This window comes from Miniopterus schreibersii (assembly GCF_964146895.1).
Source record: "Miniopterus schreibersii genome assembly, chromosome: 10".
Taxonomy (NCBI): Eukaryota; Metazoa; Chordata; class Mammalia; order Chiroptera; family Miniopteridae; genus Miniopterus; species Miniopterus schreibersii.
The window spans coordinates 8,645,468-8,666,386 of NC_138110.1; the positions used below are offsets into that span (position 1 = coordinate 8,645,468).

Consider the following 20,919-nt stretch of genomic DNA (forward strand, 5'->3'; position numbering starts at 1 on the left):
ATCACTTATTGGAGTTTACAATAAAATAAGTATTTGAGCAGTGAAGACTTTCACCATTTGGAAGTTATTTAGAGAAGAATCTAGAGTATTTAGATGCATTTTTGTACTAAATGTGGTGACTTAAACACTAAAATCATTTACATGTGAATCTAGCATCCCTTTTTACTTTGTAAATGAGGCCAAGGATGAAATCCAGATGTTCTCCCTTTGTATTACCACTGTATGAAATCTAAGTATATCTAAGGAAAGCTGAACTTAAGATAAAAATTTTGCTTATTTCATATTAGCTTTGCCTGTCTTCTGCAACATGTAATTGAGTCATTTTTGTCTCAACCAAAGGCTTTGTACCCCCCCCCCCTTTTCTTTTACAAAACTTTTTCCAGCTATTGTTTTCTTTTGAAATACTGATTTGGGTTTTAAGGATGTATTTTATCACAGTTTCAGAAATTAATGGAATACTGTGTTGAATGAAACATTTTTTAAATCTAACTGAAGGTTACATTGAGTTACATGTAACCATAATTTATACTATTTTCAATTAAGGTAAGATTCTTTTGGGGTGCTAAGTATGGTTTGAAACTGTTACCTTGAAATTTAGAGTAACAGCAAAAGATAAGTGTATTTACAGAGCACATCTTTAGAAAACAGGCTTAATACTTCACAATTGGCATTTACTACTTTTCAGTGTGTTTAGCCAATGATACACTCTCAGATGCATTCTACTGTTAAAGGTGGGTTCAAAAATGTTGAGATAATGTGCTGGTTGGGATTGACCTAAATTTACCAAGGCATACTGTCCATGTGCTGTCTTAACAGCTATCAGAGTGTGGGAGCACTAAGTGACTGTCCTTAGAACTACAGTCGAAGTGTAGTTTTTAAGGATCTTGAGATCCATTGGCAACATCCTTAGGCTTCACCAGTCCGGTGGCCTCAAAGCACTAGGGATCCCATTTGTTTTCTTCAGGCCAAAGAGGGGAGCCCATCACTGCTTTGGAAGAATATCAAGTCCAGGGGTAACAGCCTGCCTTGGCTTGTGTAAAACACAGCCCCTGTCCACTGAATAGCCCGCCCCACCAGGAAGGGGTCAGGCGTCATCCATGGGGTTGTGTCTCATCTCAAGTCGGTGTGAAGCACGAGGCTCTCACACCTCATTTAAGGCTGGAGGCGTCAGGCACCACCGGCCAGGTGTCCCTGCCCTTCCCGCTGCTGCCCAGCCAGTGAGAGCGCAGGCCTCTCGGCACGTGGAGCGCTGGGCTGCCCACACGCCCCCTCCCGCCAGATGTAGTTCAGGCCCAGCTGGGCCCGCGCAGGGATCCCCAGCACAGCCACCTGACGGAGTGCAGGGGGGTGCTGCGGCCCTTTGCTTGTGCCTCCGCCGCAGGCGCTTCGGCCAGTGGAAGGCGCCCGCCGCGCACAAGGGCCCTGGAAGCGCACTGCGGCCATTATCTGCGGCGCCTCCTAGTGGGTCAATGGCAAATCCTCTTGGTTCTCGCGAGAGTTCCCCCTCAGTGGGGATTATATAATTTCCCTTAGGCGGGGTGGTGGGGTGCTGGTGCCACCCTCCCTCGTTAAAGGTTAGGTACGAGCACAAGTGGGAGCAAGAGAGCTGTCCCAAGGGTACATGTGGGGAAAGGGTACTGCCTCACTCCCCCCCCTTTAGTTGGACAATGAGTGCTCTTATGCTAATGAGAGCTACGTCACTTCCGCTCTTTCTCAGCCGCCATTTTGGCTAGGGCAGGTTCGGGGACTCACTCTGAGGCGCTTGTATTGTCTGCTGAGGGGAGACGCGGGATCAGCCCCCTCCCCCGCCCGTTGCAGCCGCAGCCTCCGCCGGCCCGGTCTCCCCTCCGCCGCCCGCTGAGATCCATGAGCTGAACTCCCGCCCCCCCCCCCTCGGCCGCCGCCATCTTGTGCCCCCTCCCCCTCCCGCGGGCAGCGCTAAGGGGGATTTTGGCGTCTCCTCAGGCACAGCTCCCTCTCTCGGTCCCCGCAGCTGAGGAGCGAGAGGAGCGCGGCCGCCGCCGCCCGCCTGCCCGCGCCGGTGAAGCGGCCTCTCCCACACCCTCCGTCTCCTCCCTCCGCCCCTCCTTTGTCTGCACCGCTCGACGACGCTGCCGCCACCGCCGCCCGCGCGGGGACTGGAGGGAGCCGCTCGCGCCGCCGCCGCCGCCCGCCGCTCTGCTGCGCCCGCCGCGCCCCCCGGCAGCAGCCGCGGCCGCGGCGCGAGCCGGAGCCTGCCGAGGCCACCGAGCGCGACGAGGCCCCGGGCGCGCCCTCGCCGCCGCCACCACCGCCGTGCCGCCGCCATCCGCCCGCCGCTGCTACCGCCCGGCCCCCGAGCACGCCGGCCCTGCGCGCGCCTCGAGGCCGAGTCAAGGTAAGCCGCGCGCGGCCCCGCGGCCCAGCCCTGCTCCCGACCCTCGGTCCGCGCGGCTCCCGCCGAGCCGGCCCCGCGGGCGCATTGTTGTTTAAATTGCCAGCCCTCCAACCACACACGCTCCTTTGCACACTCCGGGGCTGACGGACCGCCCGCCCTGCTCGGGCCGCTACCCGGCTTTGCTCCGGGGCTAGGTGTCTCCTGCAGCCCGACCCCTGTTCCCCGCCTCGTGAGCCCGCGGAGGCCAGCAGCCAGCCTGGCCACCGGAGCTTCAGCCGCTAATGGCATCTCCCTCCACCCCGCCCCCAGCAAGAACCGGGCTTCTCCCATCCCTGGAACTCATCCTTTCCTCCCATCCTTCCCCCCAACCCCCAGCGAGCCCCCACGCACACCCCCAAAGCCTGGGACGAGCCTTCTGCCAGGGCTACCCACCCTTAGTTAGGGGAGGGGGGACAGGCTGGGGGGCGGGGAGCATGCATAGCACCGAGTGAAAGTCTGCCTCTCCGGTGCAGTCCTTCCTCCCCAACATGCCAGTTCCCCTCCTATCCTGAGGACGGAGTCCTCCACCACCCTCTACTCAATCGCAGCGCCTGGTCAGACGACCTCCTAGGAGCATTCTGAGCCCCAACATTGCAGTAAGGTGGTAAAAAATGGAAACGCAGAAAGCTACGAAGAGATTTTTTAATGCAATGAATGGGGAGTAGTTCCTTGAGCACCCTTTTATTCACCTCTTCTTTCCTCTTGGCTGCCTGACTGCCCTCACCCCAACCTGGATGCCTGGAAAAGGCGCGATTGCTTCTCTTCTTCTGCCCAGGACCAGTCGTTAAGATCTGATGTCTTTTTTTAGCCACACACACCCACAATAAGTGTTCTTGATGTTCTTGCATCCACTAGTTCCTCTGGACAGTTCTTGCCATAGCCCCATTTCTCAGACAAAGGCTTAGGAGGGAAAAAGAACCAAACTGTTTCCTGTGTTTGCCATTTTAAGGCTGTCCATCCCCACACACCCAATTCCTATTCCTGATGCTTCTCGTGCCAGTGCCTTGAACCTTCAGAATGAGAAAAAAAAATCTCCTAGGGAGCTTGATACAGTTTCTTTATAAATCTGCATTGTTGCTTCTGGTTTATGGCCACGAAGAAAATACCAGCCCCCACCCAAAATGCACCGCAGCCAAGTCGGCTAAAGGCTATGAGTGTTGGAGTCAGTAGGGGGCGCATTCTCTGCACTGGGTAAGGCTGCAGAGGGGGGAAGGGCCCCAGAGCTAGAACAGGATGTGCTTCACAGCGCCTTCTACAGACCATGGGAAAATGGGCCCAGCAAGACACACTGCACTCTTAGTTGGTGAGCTGACAGCAACATGGCGAGGGATTGAGTCAAGAGCAGTGATTTTTATATCTTTTAAAGAATCCACCCTGCATTTTAGAAGTTCTATCTTTTTACTTTTCAGAACTGTTGACCCTCAAACAATCTGCTTTAGTTCTTGACGAATCACCTTGGCACATCCTTGGTACATAGATTTCCCCTTGTCTGGAATTCTGGAATTCTTCCACCTTAAACTTTGTGTCACCATATCTTTCCAAGGTCAGATGGTAAAGGGGAAAGCTTAAAACCTAAGAGTAACTGGTTTGGGGTATTGCTGATTACCTCCCTTCTTCATGTCCCAAATCTTTCCAACTCATTGAGAGTTAATCATTCTGGAGGTATGGTAGATGTTAGTGGGGTAGTAGTTTTTATAAGCATGTGGATGGGTGTCATGATTTGCAAAGCCTTGTTGGTAAACATCAAGCCCATGTTGAGTTCTCCATTATCAAGCTCAACAGTTGATTGTAAAATTTTGTTTCCGTCCAACCTTGGAATTGTGATTGCCATTCATTATCTTAGCCAACCACCTTTGCAAAAATGATGACACCAGTCTTCTGTGAACACTCACCTTCTTAGGGTGTGTTGATTTCCATAGATTTTACTCCTCTTGTTATTTCCATAGGTGTGAGATGCACAATGCGAAACCTAGGCCCCAACTTTTGCACCATGATGCACAGGGTTGTACTTTTTGTACTGAACTGATAGGTGGCCTAGTGGTTATGCCCTGTACTACCATTTTGAGGATCTGGACTGCGTTCCTGCTTTGTTCTTTGGACCGCATTATCAATTCATACCGGTGGGTATATTCATTTTGGAGGGTGGGAACTGCAGCAGCAGGGAAGCCAGAGATTTCTTCCTCTTTGCTCACCACCAAAGCCCAACACTTCCAAAATTTTAGCCTAGCCACATTCCTCAAGGAACTGGTTAGAGCTAGTTGTAGTCGTGTGTTCTAAACAGAGAAATGACTTTTGACTTGTTTGGGAGAAAAATTTTAAGTTGCTAATATTTTTTAATCTTTTGCATTCTACACTCTTGTACATAAACTATGTTAAGTTCTCAGTTATGCTATTTCGATGAGCCTGTCTCAAGAGTTGTTAAGCTTCTAAAAACCTTAGATTCTTGGATCAGAACAGGCCTTTCCATGAACATGTACTTGCTACTAAAGATTGACTGGTTGTTGATACTCCAGGGTACTTTTAAGATTTTGTTACAAGTATTTTATATAGACACACCAAGATAAATTTATGGGGAAATGAATGGGTGTATTATTTGATACATACTTGACCACTTTGGTGCAAGGGAGACTTTTCATTGGACATTTGCTACCAAGTAACGTTTTGGTGAGTGAAAAGGAAGCAGTTTTGTTCAGGTATTCCATTAGAAACTTCATTATCTTGCTTTTAAATTATTTGGTAATTACAAGAATCAGATATTTAAACTAAATGGGCATTATTTATAAGTTTTAAATAAATATAACTTTGATCTGTATTTGGTCTTTGATACATAGTTACACGAGTTTTAAATGAGTAATTTGAAGGCAATTTTTTTATTTGAGGGTATGTTTGAGATGAAGTTTTTGAATATTCTTTTGTTTGATTTAGCAAACTATACATAAGATAGTGTTAATTGATGACCTTATTGGTAATAGCCGTCTTCCCCCTACAGTTGCTGTGAGCTCTTAGAAAAGCATATATTCTGTGGTTTCAAAGGTTTCCCTGGTTTTGACACACACACACCAAAAAAGGTGAAACAATTGGGCTTAAAGGCTAGACTTTAGGTAAATTGTGAGGGTTCATTAAAGTATAGTGAAAAGCCTCAATTAACTAGAAGGGTTGGGTATGGGTATCCTGTTTAACTGAACTTTAAGTAGAAATCCTTCTTTATCTTCGCCCTTGTTGAAAATTTTCTAAGACTACCTTACTTAGAGGCTGCCATACATTAAACTAAATCTTTGGTTTGGGTTCTTAAGTCTATGGAATATATAGGTGATTGGGCTGTGAATCTCTAAAGACCCCCCCTCCTCACCCTACTTATCTGGAAGTCATTGGTTTTAAACATACCCACTGTTAATTTGTTTTGCTTAAATTTCTCTTTTTTCCCATAAGCCAGAGTGCAGGAAAAGTTCTAATACTATTTATATTAAAATAAAACACCTCCATATTGAACAGATTAAGTGTCAAGTAAGTTCTCAATTATTCTTATTTTGATGACCCAATCTCAAGAGTTGGTAAGCTTCTAAAAACTTTAAAGATTCTCTGATTAGAACAGGCCTTTCCATGAATGTGTACTTGCTATCAAGTCACCAAACAATAAATAGGGTTTTATCAAGTAAAATGGCTTTTGATTTTCATTATAACATACATGGATACATTTATTTACATTTATGTTTGATTACTAAAAGCATGATTATATAAGGTACCCTATGAGTTGTTTTTCTTGTAACTACTTACAAATTTTGAAAAATATCTATTAAAAATAATTCTTAGTATTTTGAAAACTTAGTAATCTGTTGATTGACGTATTTAAGATGTACACATTCTGACTGCACATTTAATTGAAAATTACAATTTAATAAGATAGCTGTTACAAAAAAGCAAGTAGGGATTTATAGAGAAAAGATAAAATCTTCAGAATTTAAGTGTATTTTTTCTTTTATGAAACATACATAAATAACAATTGCATAAGTTGTAATAGACCTTGGCAGATTAATTCCATTAATATGTTTGTACACACACACGCACATAAAGTACAGTTTGCTGTTTTAGAGTTGAAAAGTAAGTGCAGAGAAAAGCATCAGAATTAAACGTTGTAGTTTTAAAAATAACCTGTTTAAATCTTAGTGAAATAAACTTTTAAAAATTATGTGAAAATACAAAAATGAAATTTTTATTTTATAAGATTAGAAGCTAATTTGTAGTTTACATCAAGATGCCCAATATTGTTGTGTAAATAAGCTACTTGTTCAACCTCGACTTCCAAAGGACTTTCACTTTAAATGAATGTCATAACCCTGTTATGTCTTCCAGAAGGTAAAATACTTTCCATGAGAGCTTAACTTGCATTTAACCTGCCTAAAAAGGCATGAAGATTAAGAAAAATGTTGTTCCCCTATACAAATAATTTAATTATAGTTTGATTAACAGAGTTTGACATCTTATTAGCATCACATAAGCTTAAACTGTTTTAAACCCTTTGGTTTTGTAAGAGCTTGTGGTATTAAATCTGGAGCAAATGCCAAATTTTCTGATGTGCACCACTGTCAGTTACACATTTTATGTTGTTAGTTTGGAAACTTGGCATTTGAAACTGTTATGAACCAAAGCCCCACACTAACTGAGTTGATATTTTGAATGTAAAGGCTGTTTCTTGTTCATACATTGGTCCTTTCCACCTTGATTGTTGAGACACTTTATAAGAGAAGCCTTTTGCCCAGCATGAATGGCCATGGTTTCATCATGACTTCATGGTTTATTGTATGTTTTTCTGACCCTGTTAATTAGAAAGTGATAGGAAGGATGATTGTGTTCCTTCAGTGTCTTAGTGCTCCTTATTCTTGTGATTTGGTCATGACCTATCCCAGGTGAGGAGTCAGCTTAAATGAGAATCCATATTCTGCTTTATTTAAGGAGAAGATGTTATCAGGCTTCTCAAATTGGGACATATATCAACCTGGTTGTATGGGGCTGTGTGTGTATGTAAAATCACAGATAAAATGTGAGCATTAGTTAGTGCCAGTTTTGATTGTGTACATTTTTGTTCTAATCAGTGTAAAATGCAAAATTCTGAGCACTATTTCTATTCTGGGTTCCTTCATCTCCATTACGTATTCACTGTCCTCTGCCTTTAGGTGTTCTTGGAGATGCACTCACAAGCTTCCTTGGTTTTATTGAACTAGCACAGTTCTAAGACAGCAGCTAAAGACTAAATTCTTAAGAATTTCAGCAGTGTTTCAGAAATAAAAGAAATCATAAAAGCTTTTTGGTAAGAGCTTACTGAGGGAACATATATCAGAGTTTCAGATTTAACTCAAAAACAGACACATCATCTATAAGACACTCATGCATTGTTTGACCAGCCCATAGAATTGAAAATAAATCCCTACACATCCTAATTCTCTCTTCAGTAAGGATAGGTAGATTTGTAATTGAGTTGCTCAACTTTGGGTTGTTTATGTTTATGCGACATTTCTCATATCACTTGGTTGATTCCTTTAATAAGGATAAGTGTAAAGGCTCCCTTGCTGGTCTTTGTGGTATTATAAAATAATACTGATGACTTGCCTGTTTTATTTTCCAAGTACTTTATAAACCATTCTCAATTCTCTCAGGACTGTACTTGTTTCACAAGTAGGGAAATTAAGGCACTACCATGTCCAGAGACGAAGTGAGCCCCGAATATGTCTGGGCTGGTTCCCAGGCCTGTGCTTGGACGACAGGCTTTTCTAATGCTCCTGTAAGCTATTTGGTTAATGAGGGCTCAGATGAGTGCTTCATAACTTCATAGTGATGTTCTGTGCTTATATGTCAGCTACCACCCAAGGATCCCAAATGGGCTCCACAGTTAAAGTTAGCCACACCCCCAACAGGAAAGTATAGATGAAAATTGTGATGGTAGCAGTTAGCTGAAGTGGCACGTCTGGTTTGAAGTTACCTGTATAAGAATCTAAAAAGAAAGTTTGGTTATGCTCCTGTTGCGCTTCCCAATATTTTGGTTTAGGGCAGTCTTGTTCCTTCTCCCCTGTGAGCAGTTATTTTTGCTTAGACAGATAATTGCTGGCTTTTGCCCTTCTGCCATTTCTGTCGTTTTCTGAACCTTTTACACTGCATTTAAGAGCTCACGGAAACATGTGCTTCCCTTGAAAATCTGAAAAGCTTTCCTTTTCTGGTGAAAGCTGGCAACAATTGAGAACTTGCATGAGTGGCATTTTTTGAAACCTGGTGTATCTGAAGAAACTTCTGTGTGGTGGAAATATGGCAATATTATTAAAACTTTACATTGGAATTACCAATTTAAGTCAACAATTAGAATTCTTGCTCTAAGGTGAATATGAATAGAGACTTGGAGTGTCCTAATGTAGGGAGTGCTCAGAATCCTGGTTCAAGGTTGTTAAACTTTTAAAACAAAAAAAATGAAAACAAAACTTCTCTAGAAGATGTAGGGATTGATCATTAAGTGTCAAAAGCTGTAAGAGTGTTTTTACTATAGAGAATGCTTCGGCTAAGCCTTAACTTTAGGAGATGGGTTAGAAAAACTTGATAATTTAAATGTGTTATTTTATTTTTCAAGAATGGTAAGAAAAGTACATTCTTGGTTACTATGGGAAAATTATTTCTGAAGTTTTGATAGTGTGTGGAAAATTTTTTTTAAGGAGTTGAAAATAAGCTACTTTTGTCTTATGCCATTTAGATGCAAAGGCCAGCCGCATGCTTCTGGAATGAATCCAGAGGACATATCTGGATGTCCTCTTAGGCCCGCTGTGAATTGGTTTTCTTTTTTCACATTTCTCTTAAGCCAGGTTTTCCACCTGTGTTGACAGCAAACAGCTCTAAGCCTATGGAGTTCTCATGTAGACAGCAAAGTGTTGGAATCACTTCCCACAGTGTGTCCCTGCTTTGTGGGAATGCTGTTTTAAAAGTAGTAAATTGGGAAATGTTCCCCATCTCACACTCCCTAAAGGTAGATTGGGATGTTAGAGATATTCTCAATCTTTCTTTTCTTATTAAGCAGTAAAGCCTCTTTCTCCCTTTTGAATAAATTTTATGTGAACTCTAATGTATAAAATTAAGGGTTAGGGGGCCACCCCTCTGGTTGCAGTTGCTCAGCTTTCATCTTGTCCCTCAGGTGTCATCTTCCCCTCCATCCAAATTTGTATCTTATAGTCTCTCAGCACACTCTCAGAAGTAAACCCTAAAAACTATTGGTTCCATTGCTGTTCTAGAAATTCTGGTGGTCATAGCTAGGATTCTTGCCTGAAATCTGAAAGTAGCAGGATAAGCAGCAACATAATAGCATTTTCACTAGTCTCTTAGTCTGAAAGTCTTCTTAAAAGAGGGGTGACTCACATTTTTTAAATATATATGCAAAATCTAGATCACACTTTTATGTGTCTACGTAACTGTAAGTCATAGGTTTATTTTGGGTATTTGCAGATGTTCTATTGCATAAGCATTTTAAGTACCACAGAGCTTTGTAAAGTTAAGAAGATGCTTACCCTGACATGAATGGTTCACACACGTATAAAAATACTACTAGATGTATATGTGTAAATTTGAATGCACATTATATGTGTACAGGAACAGATGTATGGCAAACACATCTGATTCTCAGGAATAATAATAGTTCATGCTTTTTAAAAGACTACCCTATGGTGTGAACTCAGTTTTCAAAGTGATTTTTCTAGCATCTGATCTAGTTTAAGGTAATAATGATAACTGCTTTTAAGCATTAACTGGCATCATCTCATTTAATCCTCTGATATTTGAACAATAGTGTCCTTTGGGTTATACCATAAAAAAACAGATCTCTAGAGGTTTAAGTAACATTTTTAGGGTCACAAAGATAGTAAGTGGCAGAGCAAGTATTTAAACAGATCTGTCCAGCTCCAGGGCTGTATTCTTAGTCACTATATCATACCATCTTTTCTAGCAGAGGAAAGCTTTACTGTGCTTGTCATCTTCTTGTTACAGAAGTTTGAAGTTTACGAGGTAAAATTTTTTACATGTGGCTGATAGGTCAGCTGAATTTTTGTCCATGAAAACAAATTTTGATGTAGGCTATAGGCTTTACCCTTGTACCTATTTTCTCCTTGCTTTTGTTACCCCCTTCAGTATCTCATTACCTTATACCTAAGGCTCTGGTGATTTTGCAGACCTTTCAGATTGAGTAGGTCTGGAATGGCTGTAATCTTTTTCTGTACTGCTACATACTCTAGAATCATTTCAGTTTTGCAAAACTAAAAACAGTTGAACTCGTTAAAGTAACCCCAGCTGGATTAAATCTATTAAGTTAAGGCAAAGTTAATTGGAGCCTTTGACATTGACAAAGTGATATATAGCAGGTTCTCAAATGTTGTTTCGTTCAGTGATCAACCTGGTTGCAGGTGAGATGTTGATGTTGTAAGAACTTAACTCCTGTTTATATCAGTTAGCCTATGATAAAATTGGTTTCGTTATACATCTTGCAGTTCCAAGAACCTACCAAGGATGACTTTGAGGACTTACTGCATTTCACTGTTCCTGGCCTCTTGGAATGGAGCAGATTTGCCAGGAAAGTGATCTTTCTACTAAGATCTTTTTAAAATACTTAACAGTTTGGGAACCATTAATATATTACCATAGAGTCACTCATTTAATATTGTCCAAAATGGTCTGGGAATTTGCATTTATTCATACATTCATTCATGCATTCATTTTCTGGGTGTGTTTGTGAGGGTGTTTCTGGAAGAGATTAGTATTTGAATTGGTAGACTGCGTAAAGATGATCCACCCTCACCAATGTGGGTGGGCGTCTGTCATCCAATCGCAGGGTTGACTAGAACAAGATAGGGGAGGAAGGGTGAATTTACTCTCCTTGTTAGCTGGGACGTCCATTTTCACCTACCCCTGGACTTTGGCATTCCTGGTCTTTCCTCTCGGACTGGGACCTACACCATCCACTCCCCTGGTTCAGACTTAGACTGCATTACTGCACTGGCTTTCCTGGGTGTCCAGTTTGCAGATGGCATATTGTGGCTTCATAGTCTTGAGCCAGCTCCTATGATAAATCTCTATTGTTATATTCTGTTGGTTCTGTTTCTCTGGAGAATTGTAACTAATACAACATATTAAGGGTCCATGAAGTCGAGGCGCTGTATTTTGTGCCAAGGGTACACAGGCAAATAAAGAGATGGGAAAATGTAGTGGTTAAATCCAGGGACATTGACACAGGATAGATCTGAGTTCAAATCCCAGTTTTGCCATTTGTCCCCTGCATGACCTTGCATTACTACCTCTCCATAGCCTCTATTTCGCTCTCCTCCAAATTGGTGGTAATGAGACAGGTAGTGAGCAAGGACAAGCAAAATAGGGAAACAGTAAAACAGCAGTTTGCAGCCATCTAGTAAATCCTATCTTCCCTAAACCAGGGATACTCCTCCCCAGCCAGAGGGTAAGTAGTTTAAATTACCCTACTTAGGGAGACAGATACCAGAAATCTAATTAGTGCCATTTGCCACCCACACCCAAGGACAGGTGGAGAAAATAAGTCTCATTTTGGTACTTCAGTATAAAGCTGATGAATATTCTATTTATTCTCCCCTAGATGTCCAGCCTTTAAAACCCCTCAAAACAAAGATCCCAGGAGCATGCCTACACCCCCCCTTTTTTCCCCATAGGATACATCTCCTAAGCTCTAAGGAGCCCCACGAGGCATGCAACCAGGGCAGCAATGGGCAGCAGCACTACATCCCAGGCAAACCCCTGAACCTATCCCTAAGGTCCCCCTTTCTCTGACTCCTTAGTGGGCCAAAGCAGACCAGCCCTTTCTTGTTTCACTGTCCCAAGCTTTAATAAATGTCCTCTAAAATTCCCCTGGACTCGTGTTGTGAAATTTTTCCTGCATGAAGTCAAGGGCACACTACTGGCTTCGCGCTAGGCACACCTGCTCAGGGCCTGGTCTTCTTTCTGTTAATAATGATGGGATTATTGTGCAAATTAACAGAAAGCTTAATCTGTAGGGCGTTTTGACAGCAGTGACCATACAACACATGCACAGTGAAAAGCAGCTGTAATGGTTTGTAGGGAACTATACTTTGTATTTTAGGTTGATTCATCAGAAGCAGATCCGGGGACAAAAGGGATTATTAAAAAGTGATGAGGGTGGGGAATGGGGGTGATACTGAACAAGAACAGAGTGGGCCTGGCCGGGCATGGCTCATCGGTTGAGCGTCGACCTGGGATTCAGGCTATCAGGGTTCAATTCCCGGTCAGGGCACATGCCGGGTTGTGGGCTTGATCAGTGACTCTCTCATCATTGATGTTTCTGTCTCTCTCCCTCCCTCGCCTTTCCTCTCTCTGAAATCAATAAAGATACATTTTTTTAAAAAAAAAAGAACAGAGTGGGTCTGCCTTGGGCCGGCCGGTAGTGTATGGGTTCTTGACTTCATGCAGGAAAGATTTCACAGTACAAGTCTAGGTGATTTTGAGAGTACGTTTATTAAAGCTGGGGACAGTGAAACAAGGAAGGGCTTAGGATAGAAGCAACAGGAGAGCGCCTAGGTGGGGCTGCTTTGACTCTCTAGAAATGTTATAAGAAAGAAATTAGCCTAGGCAGAGCAGCCTTGGGCTCACTGAGACATACGCATAACATAATATTTTAACCACTTTTAAGTGTACTGTTGTTTTTTTTATGTTTTAATTTTATTGTTGAAAGTATTACAGATGTCCCCTTTTCCTCTCCCCATTGATCCCCTCCACCCTGCACCCCCCCTCCTGGGCTGTACAGTTCTGAAACATTAAGTGCACTCACATTGTCATCCAGCTCCAGAACTCCTTTCCCTTGCAAAACTGAAACTATACTTATTAAACAATAATCCCCATTCTCCCCTCCTCCAGCTTTTGGCAGCTACCCTTCTACTTTCTGTCTCTATAAATTTCACTACTTTTAATGTCTCATAGGAGTGGAATCATTCAGCATTTGTCCTTTTGTGAGTGGCTTCTTTTATTTAGCATGTCTGTGTTTATGTTTCCAGTAGCCACATTAAAAACAAAATAAGTGAAATTAATTTTAATAATATTTTAACTTAGTATATCCAAAGTATTGTCATTTTAAAATCAGTATTTTTTTAAAGTCATTCATGAGATATTTGGCATATTTTATACTAAACCTTGGAAATCCTGAGTATGTTTTAAATGGGCAAAGGACTCAAATAGACATTTCTGCAAAGAAGATATGCAGAACTGGCCAATAAACATGAAAAGAGGTTCAACATCAAACAAGTGTTGGTGAGGATGTGGAGCAATTGGGATCTTTGTGTACTGTTGGTTGTATATAAAGGTAGAGTTGCTATGGAAGCATAGAATGAAGTGATAGGGTGATCTGGAAAAGATACTTGTACAGCCATGTTAATAGCAGTATTATTCACAGTAGCTAAAAGGTAGAAGCAACTCAGGTGTCCATTAGCAGATGAGTGAATACGCAAGATGTGCATACGTAGAGGGGAATATTCAGCCTTAAAAAGGAAGGAGCCCAGCTGGCGTGGCTCAGTGGTTGAGCATCCATCCAGGAGATCACAGGCTTCATCCCCAGTAGGGAGGCAGCTGATCTATGATTCTCTCTCATCATTGATGTTTCTATATAAGGGAAGGAAATTCTGACATATGCTATAGTGTGGATAAACCTTGGGGACATTATGCCAAGTAAATAAGCCAGTTACAAAAAGACAAATACTTTATGACTCCACTTATATAGAGACAAAGTAGAATGGTGGTTTCCAGATGCAGAGGGAGAGGGAGAAATGGGGAGTTATTATTTAATGGGTATAGAGTTTCCATGTACAAAATGAAAAGAGTTCTGGCAATGGACAGTGGTGATGATAGCACAGTATTATGACTATTTAATACTACTGAACTGTACACATACAAAATTTACCATCTTAATCATTTTTGTTGTGTGTATTTTACCATGATATAAACTAATTTTTAAGGATATCTCAGTTCAGTTCAGACTAAGCACATTTGGCTATCAAGCTTAATAGGCATTTGTGGCTAGTATCTACCTTACTGGAAAACACAGTTCTTAAAAATGTTCAAGCAACGTTGGTTTTCTTGCTGCGTGTATAAATGCTGAAATAGATTCTTTTTCTTTTAAAAGAAAAACAAATTATGTGTGCATAAAAATCTGGAAGGATAAATATTACCCCAGTGTTAATTATTGTTGTCTTTGTGTAAAGTTTAAGTTATTTTGAGTTCTATCTATATTTTGTAATCTTATCTATATTTTGTAATCTTATAGTAGGCCTAATTGATTTGGGGGGAGGACAACAGCTTCATTGAATACAATTCACCCATTTAAAGTCTACAATTAAATGTTTTTTAGTATATTCACAGAGTTGTGCAGCTGTCACCAGAATCACTTACAGAATATTTTTATCACCTGACAAAGAACCCAGTAGTAGTCACCCTCTTATTTTCCCCTCTAAATCCCCAAGCCCTAGGAAACCTTAATCTCCTATCTCTGCAGATTTGCCTTTTATGGACATTTCATGTAACTAGAATCATACAGTAAGTGGACTTTTCTGACAGACTTGGCATAATGTTTTCAAGATTCATCCATGTTGGAGAATGTGTCAGTATATTATTCCTTTTTGTGGCTGAATCATTCCATTGTATGGATATACCATATTTTATATATCCATTTATCAGTTGAAGATTTGGGTTATTTCTCCTTGGGTGTGAATACTGAGAACATTAGTATACAAGTTTTTTGTTGTTGTTTTGTGGATGTATGTTTTCATTTCCCAATTGCTTTTACAACAAAAATGAATGGAACTTTATTAGGAAAAGTTGCTGAAGGGGTTTTTAAGAGCTGATTAGCCTCCTGCCTAGCCCTGCCTAGCCCTGCCTAGCCCTGCCTTGCCCTGCCTTTTAGGAAAAGAAAAAAAGATCACCAAAACCTCTGCTTTCCCAAGCAGTTTTGGGAAGAACATGCTTTGAGTATTGATAATAGGAAGATGATAAAGGAGAGACATACCTTTGTTTTTTGAAAAGCTATTGTTTCATTTAAGGAGACCAAGATTATGATTTTCCTTTTGCAAGATACTGCCATTACAATTTGGGTAGAAAAATATCTTTCAGGTGCAACTATCCAGTGAATATTGGCATCCATGGTGATGGTAAAGAGCTCTTTACGGCAAATGGTCTCAGAGCTGAGTTCTTGTTTCAGTTCTTTGGTAGTGATGGGACTATCTGACAGGAGATGAGTGTATATTCTTAATCTCTATATCACCACTTGAGCTAGTTTAGCTGAACATTTTAACATCATTTCATCCTGGGCATTGAAGTTCTGGTGCTTTTTGGATATATGTATATAACATGCTGCTGTTCACTTTTAATTAATGTCAGAGATCAGAGCTTCATCTATGTGGGTAATGGGGGGAGCCCTGCATCCTAGATCTAGAAATAACCTTGAGAATCCAGCTCTGTCACTGACAAGTTGATCATCCTTAGACTAGTTGCTAATCTGTAAAAATGAGAAGTTTAGATTAGACTCCTCGTTGGTTCTTTCAGTGATTCAAAGTGCTGCTTTTCCATAACATTGCATTTGATATTGTGACTTCGGAGTATGAATCTCAATCTCTTTCCTAAGGCTTGTACATTTTGCAATCAAAATGCTCATTCCCCTTCAGTTGAGAAGATAACTTAAAGACAGCTGATGTTATTTCCCTTCTAACCAGACATGGATTCAGTATAGAATATCTTTTTTTCCACCAGCTGAACCAGCTAAATGCTGAAAAGAGTGGGACATGAAAAAAAAAAAGATTTGGGATGATCATATATGTGTGTGAAGTGGCTGCCACCAACACAAATGCACCTTTCAGGAGCATTAATTTAAAAATAATATCCAGAATTAGAGAAGTGTTGTCCCACTTGACGTTCTGATTATGTGACGTCTGGAATGCAGTTAATTCAGGGCATCAGTTGACAAGCTGGAACCCATCCATTGGTGATTGGGTTATGCAGTAACGGAAGGAACGGTGAAAAGAACTGAGCATGGTTAATTTGGAGAAGGGGGGAAACTTTTGGGAGGGAAGGAGGAAGTATCTTAAAAACTTAAGATTTTTATGTGGCTAAGTGATTAGACTTCTGTAGCTGAGCTGAGAGTTGTGGGCAGTTTACAAAACCTTGTAAAGAGTAAACGTGAACAGAGCTTTCCAGTGTGAAATGAGCTGCCTGGTAGGGTTTGTGCTTCCCTCTCTTGAGGTGATCAGGCATAGAGATATAGTCTCTTAGAGCAGTGTTGTTTGTGGAAGGGATTCACACATTATTTATAAAAATTGGACAATCATTGTTGTACAGAATGTTATATTTAGGTAAATATACTCACTTTGCCTTCATAAATGTAGTCTACCTACCAATGAAGTAGTTATGAAAACTTAAAAAATCAGAGGTGTGTTTTTTTTCCTAAGGTGGAGGCAGCTTTGTATTTTACATTTTACTCAATTAATTGGGGGGAGAGGGGGTCCATTATCAAACAGGCTAGTAAATGTCAATGCAGTTAGTAGTTAAGCATAAAAGAAAACAGAAATTGGTTACATTTCCTTCCTGCTGCTTATCTTTATTAAGTGTTCCAATATGATTATCCTGAGCAATGTAAGTGATGTCCTTATTCAGATTTAGCTTTTGGTACAAGTGTATCTTCATTTGCAAAGTAGTTTCTAATTCTCCAAGGCTTTCCAAATACCCCTCTTTTTAGCCTCAGCACTACTACACATTGAGAGAGGAGACTGAACTTCTTTTCTTACCTCTGTCAAGCTGCACAGTTTTAACTGTTAATCCAGAAGAGCATTCTGCCCCTGGGATAGTCAGACAGTTACTTGTTCCTGTGGTATTTGAGAATTGAAAAAGAGAGAAGACAGAGCTGCCTTTCTATGAAGAGCTTCTGGCGTCTGGAAGGTCTTTTACCCAAGTTTATAGGAAATTGAAAGATCAGCTACTTCTGTTCAGGGCTCTACTTTAGAAAAAGATTGAGTAGGATGATTGCTCCCAGGTTGAATGTAGGCTCTGGGCTCTTGGTGTGCTCATGTATTGGAGGATTGTTCCAGCATGGCTTTACAAGGATCGTTTTTAAAAATACAATCATATAGACCTTTTCATAGCTGGTTTTAATTTTAATATAGGACTTAGTGACACCCTTAAAAGCAAATAAGGTGTTTGTGTTCACTTCAGATCCCAGAATAGTCAGGAAAGATAAGCACATGTTGCTTATAAAAAGAAAATGTTTTATGATGACCACAATTTTACTTAATGAGTGAATGTTGATGGGTATTAAATATGTTGCTGAGGGGGAGGTTGGAGGAAAAGAATGTATGAATAGAGTACCATCATGGGTAGCAGTGAAGTAACTGGTGCTTTTATTCTCTTTATGAGAATCTTAAAATGCCTAGCTTCTTAGAAAAGAGCATAATTTAACATTTTTTTAGTTGTTTAAAAAAATTTCAAATATCTGACTCTTAAACCCCAGTGTGGGTTATAAGGTTGTTATGTACTTGCATCAGCATTAATGAGAATACAGTTAACTGCATGGGCCCACACTTAAACAGATTTTTTTTTTCAATAAATACATACAGTACTGTAAATGTATTCTCTGTTATGATTTTAATATTTTCTTTAGCTCACTTTATTGTAAAAATACAGTATATAATATCAATATACAAAATATGTGTTAATCAACTGTTTATGTTATCAGTAAGTCTTCTGGTCAACAGTAGTAAAGTTTTGGGGGAGTCCAAAGTTATACTCAGATTTTCAACTGCGCAGGGAGTCAGTGCCCCTAACCCCCATGTTGTGCAAGGGTCAATTAACTGTACTTTAAGTATCAAGGTTCTGAATTTCTTAAATGTTAATTTGGATTGATGATGTTACCAAAACTGAAACTTAATATTGTAGTATTTTCTTCATTGGTAATGGCATCATTTCTTGTCTTTATTGTTTTTTTACCCCGTCCCCACCCCCCCACTCCAGTAAAAGATATTCCCAGAGAAACTGTATTTATCTTTACAGCTTTACTGTAAAAATGTTTATAAGATAACATCAAAGTATAAACTGTGATAATTCTTAGGCTTACTATGGGCCATATTCTGATCAGACTAATTTTATTTAGGGAATATTTTTGCTAAACGATTAGAATTCTGCTATAGCCATCAAATTTCCTGCTTTGGTTGATTTCCCACTAGGTCCAGATTGTATGTTTCAGTAGACAGTCACCTTGGCATAAGTTTGCATTATGAGCTTAGTTTAGACAAGTAACTATTTGAAGGAGATATTTGGGGACAGAGAACTTTTTCTTCTTCCTTTCTTTCAGCCTGAGCCCCTCCACTTTTTATATTTCACCTAAGATTTCTTCAGAAACAAGGATTTCACCTCTTTGGAGGGTGGGATGGGATTAAAAACCACTTGTTTAGACTAAGCAGCTTATGTTTGGATGTTACCCTGAAGAAGTGTAACCAACCTTACACATAACCATTCTTCTCTGGCTCTCAGTGCAGTGTTAGAAGTGCTTTCCTTTTAAAAATGGTTGAGTTGCGTTCGCTAATATAACTGATGCATTAGTTGTGACTCTGGTATGTGTTCAGATTGCAGCTCCCAAATACAGGGTTGGGCAAAAGTAGGTTTACAGTTGTGAGTATGCAAAACATGGAGTTTATTCTTGTATTATTATTAATTGTAGTATTTGTATTGCAACTATAAACCTACTTTTGCCCATCCTGTATTAGTAGCAGAGTTATGCTAGCAGGTGATGGAAACTAGGACTCATTATCTATTTGATTGTGTATATTCTGCCATGTTAAATTAACACGTGTTCTTACTAGGAACGTGGGAAACATCATATGAGAATGAATATAAAATATGCAAAATTATGTGCTGGAAAATGCCCCGCTAAATCCACACATGTAGCAGCTTAAAATACAACCTGGAGAGGTTTAATTTGGAGATTTTTTTCTCTCCTGGCTTGATTATTTATCTATGCCTGGTCAAAGGTTTAAGGTTGGGTTTTATGGGGTTTTTTGGTTTTTGTTTTGTCTTACTTTCTAATGGCACAATTATAAATGCTCTTCTGTTTTTCTGTTTGTTTTTCTACCCCTAATAACAGGGACTGAATTATACCACCTTTGATCCGGCAGCTTTGTAGAGGGACTACCATACATAGGCCAGCCCCATTGACTCTTGGTGTGTCAGGTCCTGCAGGCCTTGCCTTGAGCCTGCTAAACTGGCACTATCATCTGTTGGGTTTCCCTTCATCTTTCTCACTCAGAAGATCCAGAGTACACCTGACTAGATCCAAGACTTTTGGCACAGCTATATTTTCATAAGTGATTATAATTACGTTCCCCAGTTAATGACCTCTTTGCTTCAGTAAAGTCCACAGTCACTGCTGTTGTAGAATCAGCCTATATGTATTTCCTCATGAGACAGGCTCTCTGCCTTTATTTACCCTCTTGGTAGTTGGAGTAAAGGATTATTTTTGCTTAAAGAGGAAAGGGGTGCATGCATTTGATCAGTCTTATTGTATATAATTTATATGGTTTTAATTCATCTGTAGCCTAGGGCTGTGGATCTTAGATTTTTATTTTGGTCATCCAATGAAAGCATGTGAGTAGGAGTTTGGCCCAGGATTAGTAAAACTTCAGTGTTTTGGCCACAGTCAGTAGGTAAGGGTATAATTTGCAAAGATCAGTAGGAAAAAGGCATGTGACTAAATCATTCATTCAACAATAAATTTAAATCATTCTGGGGAAAAAATGATTTAAGTCTAGTTCATCAAGTGTTACATGCTTACCCAAAAGCTACTTATCTTCAGTTGTGTTAATAAAACACTTCCAAATGTTTGTTCTTTTATTAATAGGTCGTTGAGCTTTCCCCAGATTCTTAGAAGTTAGAAAATGTTTTACTCTTTCCATATTGTGTTTTTGATTAATGAAACCAGGGCCAAAGCATCTTTCAGAATAACTACATCTTCCTGACAAACTTCTATTCTGCCAGTAGACCCAGTTATAAGTATAATTATTTTGCACAAAATTCCCCATCTTCCCTCTTACTGACTTCCTCTTCTCTGTCCCACTGCAGGACTACCAAGACTTTTGGTAACAAGTGACATGAACCAAAGCTCAAGCAAAAATGATAATTTGTTTGCTCTTATTTCTGAAAAATCGGGGGGTAGTGGGGCTGGCTTTCAGGCACAGGTGGATTTGAGGACCTTACACAGTGTCAGCAGGAATCTCTCTCTCCCTTTTTTCTCCATGTAGTGGCAGGTTCTGGTTCCCTTTTCAGCATCACTGTCAGCCCTGTTTCATGCACATGCCCAGCTCTGTACTTGTCTACACAGGTAGGCTACTCTAATTGGTTGACCTGAGTCATATACACACTGCTCTAAAGGACAAAGGTCTCCTCCTAACTGACCACACATCAGCGGCAGGGCTGGTTCA

General features: G+C 40.7%; 1 protein-coding gene across 3 annotated transcripts in view; it reads left to right on the forward strand.

Annotated features, from left to right (window-relative positions):
- The first annotated feature begins 2,195 nt into the window (after positions 1-2,195).
- Positions 2,196-20,919, forward strand: part of ADNP (activity dependent neuroprotector homeobox) — a 32,249-nt gene continuing 13,525 nt past the window's right edge. Inside the window, exon 1 of one of the 3 annotated variants that reach the window (XM_081148987.1) lies at positions 2,196-2,377. The gene's annotated coding sequence lies outside the window, so the exon portion shown is untranslated. Of the gene's footprint in view, positions 2,378-4,425; positions 4,537-20,919 lie in introns of those variants that run through there. The other 2 variants (XM_081148989.1, XM_081148988.1) reach the window with 2 other exon arrangements.